The following is a 6,000-nucleotide window of genomic DNA, read 5'->3' as shown; positions in this document are numbered from 1 at the left end:
AATTTGAAGAGGATACTTGTTAACTTCTTAATTTTATACCAAAAAACTTTTTATATGAAAATGATAAAGAAAGTGAACAAAGGTCTCTTTTGATTCAAGGATTAATCACTCACTAATTGAGTTTTTTTGTTATTAAATAAGAAAATAGATTTACTATGGTGATATTAATTCATTAGTGATTAAACCAAGAATTAGTAGATAAGTAATCTATTTAATAATGAGTTGACATAAAAGTATATTTTAAGTTTAACTAATTATTTATTTATTAATTCCTACCAAGAGATCAGATAATGATTATTACTAAAATCTAGTGTAAGAAGAAAACTAAGATAATATATTTAATTAGCCATTTAAACAAAACAAGAAAGATAAATTTCATCAAACAAGAAAGATAAATTTCATCAAATCTCTTATGCACTTAATTTCCAGCACTCCATTAGATTACAATGTAGCATGATATCCTTTTACAATATAGAATTGTCTCCTTTTTTGCATAATTCTCCACATTTCACATGTCTACTATCACGAAGTGATGCAATGTCTTTTGCTAGGTGACATAAATTTTGTTATATTATATAGTGCAATCTAATTATAGAGAATTACGCATTAATACAATGCATCACTCAATAGAAGTTCTAGAGAAAGATGATATAAATTACTCAAGTAGTGATGGATGCAAAAGTCTATAAATTTCTTCTTTATAAATATCCATCGAAGTTTTTCTTTAAAAGTTATAGGCTTCATTCAAGCACACTTATTGAATTAGCAAGAAACATGAAATTGCACCCCTTTAAGCAACAAGGTGGTGCTACTCACTTAAAGGAGATTATACCACTTGAAAATGAGATTATACCACTTGAAAAGGAACCAGGTAAAACTTGAAAACGTGATAGAGCTGACATCTGGAACAAGGCATCTACATCACATGGTAGAAGAAGATTGTGCTACTTAGGAAAATGAAAGGAGTTGATACGTAGGAAAGAGGGATGTGTCACAAGGCAAAACCATGTTGCATCAACATATATTCAATAACAAAGATAAATAATCTATTGGTGTTAAAAACAAGAATAATAAGATAAGTAATCTATTTAATAATGACTAAAAATCTAGTGTAACAAAAAATCTACAAGAGAGAAATCTTCAAAGGAAAGAAAAACTGCACTCATTAACGTAAGGCCATGTGTAATCTCATATGAAAGAAAAACACCATTGAAGCTTTCATGAAGCAAGAAGACGAGTAATCTTGATGAGTTAAGTGATTGAGACCTCATTAGGCTCACATTTGTCTTTCATACTTAAGCCCGTTACACACTCCATTATTGATGCCCACCCTCGTGACCTTGGCCCTTGCCCTATGTCCACAGTGCCACACCCAATCATTCATATCCCATGGCCTTTTGAACCATATAAGAATTGGTTTCGTCCTCAAAACCATGAATATTTAGCCCACGAGATGGAATGTAACTCCAATAACCATGTAAGACATATATAACATGTAGTAGCTTCTAGGTACATGGCTCCAAATCTGTCCATGAGAGAATAATATCTTCTAAACATTGTAGGATATGCTCTCCCAAATGATTCTCCATATCCATATGTAAGTCCCATGAAATATTTCTTGCATGATGAGAAATCCCCCACTTATGGGACCTCCAAACTGTTATAACGTGAATTTCCAGAAAGCAAATAGCTTCCATTTGGCATTAATATCACTCATCATATTCATTCAAAAGCTTTTCAAATCCTTCCAACAAAGAATTGGGCTGCCAACCATGAAGCTTTGTCAAAGGTAATCCATGCCATTTGATCAAATACTCAACCATAGTATGGTTAGAAGCACTCTTTCTCGCTTGCCTACTATTCTCTTTGGCACATATCCAATCCTTTTTTCTTTATGCATTAGTGGTAACTCATCAAACACTTGTATTTCTAGTCCAACATAAGCCTTCAAATGTGACACATGGAATACATCATGTATCTTGGTAGTTGGTGGAAATAATAGTTAGTATGCAGCCTCTCCAACTTGTCTTAAAACTGTGTACGGACCATAATAGCAATGAGCCAACTTGGTATTAGTGTTGTCCTTGAGAGATCTATATCTTGATTTAGAAAGTCTCAAGAATACATAATCCCCTTCCTTGAATTCTAATGGCCTTCTATTCATATCTTCATAGTACTGCATCCTTTCATGTGACCTCTTGATATTGCTCTTATATTTTTGAAGCAAAGCTTGCATCTTTTCTGCTTCTTCTTTTGCATTCGGGTTAACACCCTCTTGCTTGATGACCATCATTGGCACATTGATCTTGTACCTATACAATGCTTCAAATGGTGACATGCCAATACTCACATGATAAGTACTATTGTAAGCAAGCTCGACAAGAGCCAACAACCAATCATCCCATGCATGTTGAGTCTCACGGCAACAATGTTTCAAATAAGTCTCCACCCACATGTTCACTCTCTTCATTTGACTATCGGTCTCAAGGTGACAAGCAATAATACTAGAAGTCAACTTGGTTCCCATGGTCTCAAATATACTTTTCTATGAATTTGATATCTTAATTACTAACAATTTTTTACGGCGTACCATGTAATTTGAACATATACTCCACAAATCTACAACCATAGATATTATGGTACTCCACCTTTGTAGGGATGAAATGTGTCACTCTATCAATATATCAAATAGACTTTGCTAACAATTTTTTACGGCATACCATGTAATTTGAACATATACTCCACAAATCTACAACCATAGATATTATGGTACTTGACCTTTGTAGGGATGAAATGTGTCACTCTATCAATATATCCACAACTACATACAAGTTGTCCCATCTTTTTTTTGTGTCAAGAAGTCTCGTGATGAAATCCATAGCAATGTGAGTCTAGTTCCCTTTAATAATAGGCAAGGGCTGAAGTAAGCCCATGGGCTTATGTATTAGACCCTTGTTGAGTTGACAAGGCAGCATGACACATATGCATGTATGCACTTCCACATCCCTTTCCAATAAAATCTCTTGCTTATCTTGTCATAGGTCTTGAAAAGACTAAAATACCTCAAAATAGGAGATGAATGCATTTCCTCCATCATATTTGGCTTGCATTCTAACATGGAATTACAAGATAAACACTTACCTTGTAGTACAAAAGACCATTTTGAAGCTAAAAATGAGGCAATTCTTCATGAGAACCATGATGTAATTTTTACACCATTTGTGACACTTCCTTGTCCGAGCGATACTCCTTTTAAATATCCATGATCCAATCCTTATGCACTTTGGAGGTGGCTAATAAAGAGCATGCCCACATTCTAGATAGAGCAGTCGACAAACATTGTCTTTTCCTTTTGTGTATGTGATCTCAAAGTCATTTTTGCAATGTGACCAACCACCACCTTTGCTTCTATGAGACAAATTTGGTTGAGAAAGAAGTTACCACAACACCCTATAATCACTTCTCACATAAGATCGACTCCCATAGAGGTAATGATGCCACTTCTTGATAGCATGTAAGATAGAAACCATCTCTTCATCATGCACATTCATTTTCATTTCCTTCTCATTCAACTTACAGCTCTCATAAGCAATCACACCATTATCTTGGTATAAAACAATCCCAATTCTCTTTCCACATGCATTGGCCCTCACAGTGAATGGTTTAGAGGAGTCCGGCAAACCAAAATAGGGACTGAAGTGAGCATCCTTTTGAGCTCCTCAAAGCTCTTGTTTTCTATTGCATCCCAAAAGAAGCCTTCCTTTTTAAGCTTGTCAGTAAGAGGGGCTAATGAACTTTCTACAGAAAAAAGATAAGCCCAAAAACCTCCTTAGTTGAGTCCCATTAGTGGGTGTAGGTTATTTCTTCACACATTCAACCTTATTAGGGTCCACCTTGATGCCCTCTTTGCTCACAACTCTACTTCTTGAGCCATAAAAGTACATTTTCTCTCCTTTGCATACGAGTGGTTGGGACTGAAGTAAACCCATGGAATTATGTATTAGACCCTTGTTGAGTTGACAAGGCAGCATGACACATATGCATGTATGCACTTCCACATCCCTTTCCAATAAAATCTCTTGCTTATCTTGTCATAGGTCTTGAAAAGACTAAAATACCTCAAAATAGGAGATGAATGCATTTCCTCCATCATATTTGGCTTGCATTCTAACATGGATTTACAAGATAAACACTTTCCTTGTAGTACAAAAGACCATTTTGAAGCTTAAAATGAGGCAATTCTTTATGAGAACCATGATGTAATTTTTACACCGTTTGTGACACTTCCTTGTCCGAGCGATACTCCTTTTAAATATCCATGATCCAATCCTTATGCACTTTGGAGGTGGCTAATAAAGAGCATGCCCACATTCTAGATAGAGCAGTCGGCAAACATTGTCTTTTCCCTTTGTGTATGTGATCTCAAAGTCATTTTTGCAATGTGACCAACCACCACCTTTGCTTCTAGGAGACAAATTTGGTTGAGAAAGAAATTACCACAACACCCTATAATCACTTCTCACATAAGATCGACTCCCATAGAGGTAATGATGCCACTTCTTGATAGCATGTAAGATAGAAACCATCTCTTCATCATGCACATTCATTTTCATTTCCTTCTCATTCAACTTACAGCTCTCATAAGCAATCACACCATTATCTTGGTATAAAACAATCCCAATTCTCTTTCCACATGCATTGGCCCTCACAGTGAATGGTTTAGAGGAGTCCGACAAACCAAAATAGGGACTGAAGTGAGCATCCTTTTGAGCTCCTCAAAGCTTTTGTTTTCTATTGCATCCCAAAAGAAGCCTTCCTTTTTAAGCTTGTCAGTAAGAGGGGCTAATGAACTTTCTACAGAAAAAAGATAAGCCCAAAAACCTCCTTAGTTGAGTCCCATTAGTGGGTGTAGGTTATTTCTTCACACATTCAACCTTATTAGGGTCCACCTTGATGCCCTCTTTGCTCACAACTCTACTTCTTGAGCCATAAAAGTACATTTTCTCTCCTTTGCATACGAGTGGTTGGGACTGCAGTAAACCCATGGAATTATGTATTAGACCCTTGTTGAGTTGACTAGGTAGCATGACACATATGCATGTATGCACTTCCACATCCCTTTCCAATAAAATCTCTTGCTTATCTTGTCATAGGTCTTGAAAAGACTAAAATACCTCAAAATAGGAGATGAATGCATTTTCTCCATCATATTTGGCTTGAATTCTAACATGGATTTACAAGATAAACATTTTGCTTATAGTATAAGAGACCATTTCGAAGCTTAAAATGAGTCAATTCTTCATGAGAACCATCATGTAATTTTTACACCATGATATAAAATGGCCCCATGGCCCCCCACTTGTTGTATCATATTTTCAGGATTTTTGTGTATAGAGAGCAGAATTACACGCCTCTCTGTCTCTCTCTCCTTCTCCATTGCGGTATTTTTTTGCAGTGCACTTGCTCTTGTGTTCTCAGATTTTGTCATCATCTCCGCTGCATATTCTGACATGGTATCAGAGCTCTAGGCTCTTGATAGATCTTGGGAATTTTGCGAGCAAGAGCGGGACTGTTTTTTTGCTGATTGGTGAATTGTTTTGGACCATTCGGGAAGAGGAGAAGCAAGATGAAGGCAGGCTGATTTGCTGAACAGGCACTTGCAGGTTTAAATTCTTGTTTGTTGCCACCCACCCACCCTTTTCAGTTACAACCCTGCAATGGCAAATTTACTTGAGATGGCTGAAGATCCCGACATTCCCCACGTTCCCAGTGGACCGTCAATTGGAGGGGAATAACTACGGCATCTAGAAGATAATGATGGAATCTATTCTGGAGTCTTATGACCTTGCTGATTTCATTGTTGTTGGGGTTCCACGGACGAAGGCAGAGGAAGGGAAGTTACCAATTCAGAAGGACCATGAGGCACAGGCACAGTTGTGGGATCGTGTCAATGCTAGGGTCTGCTCTTTCATCTTCCTCAACTGCAGACCGCAGGTAATC

The sequence above is a fragment of the Cibotium barometz genome, chromosome 28 (genome assembly GCF_041138505.1).
Source record: "Cibotium barometz isolate CiBa-2024 chromosome 28, ASM4113850v1, whole genome shotgun sequence".
In the NCBI taxonomy this organism is placed as follows: Eukaryota; Viridiplantae; Streptophyta; class Polypodiopsida; order Cyatheales; family Cibotiaceae; genus Cibotium; species Cibotium barometz.
Note: the sequence above shows the minus strand (reverse complement) of the source record.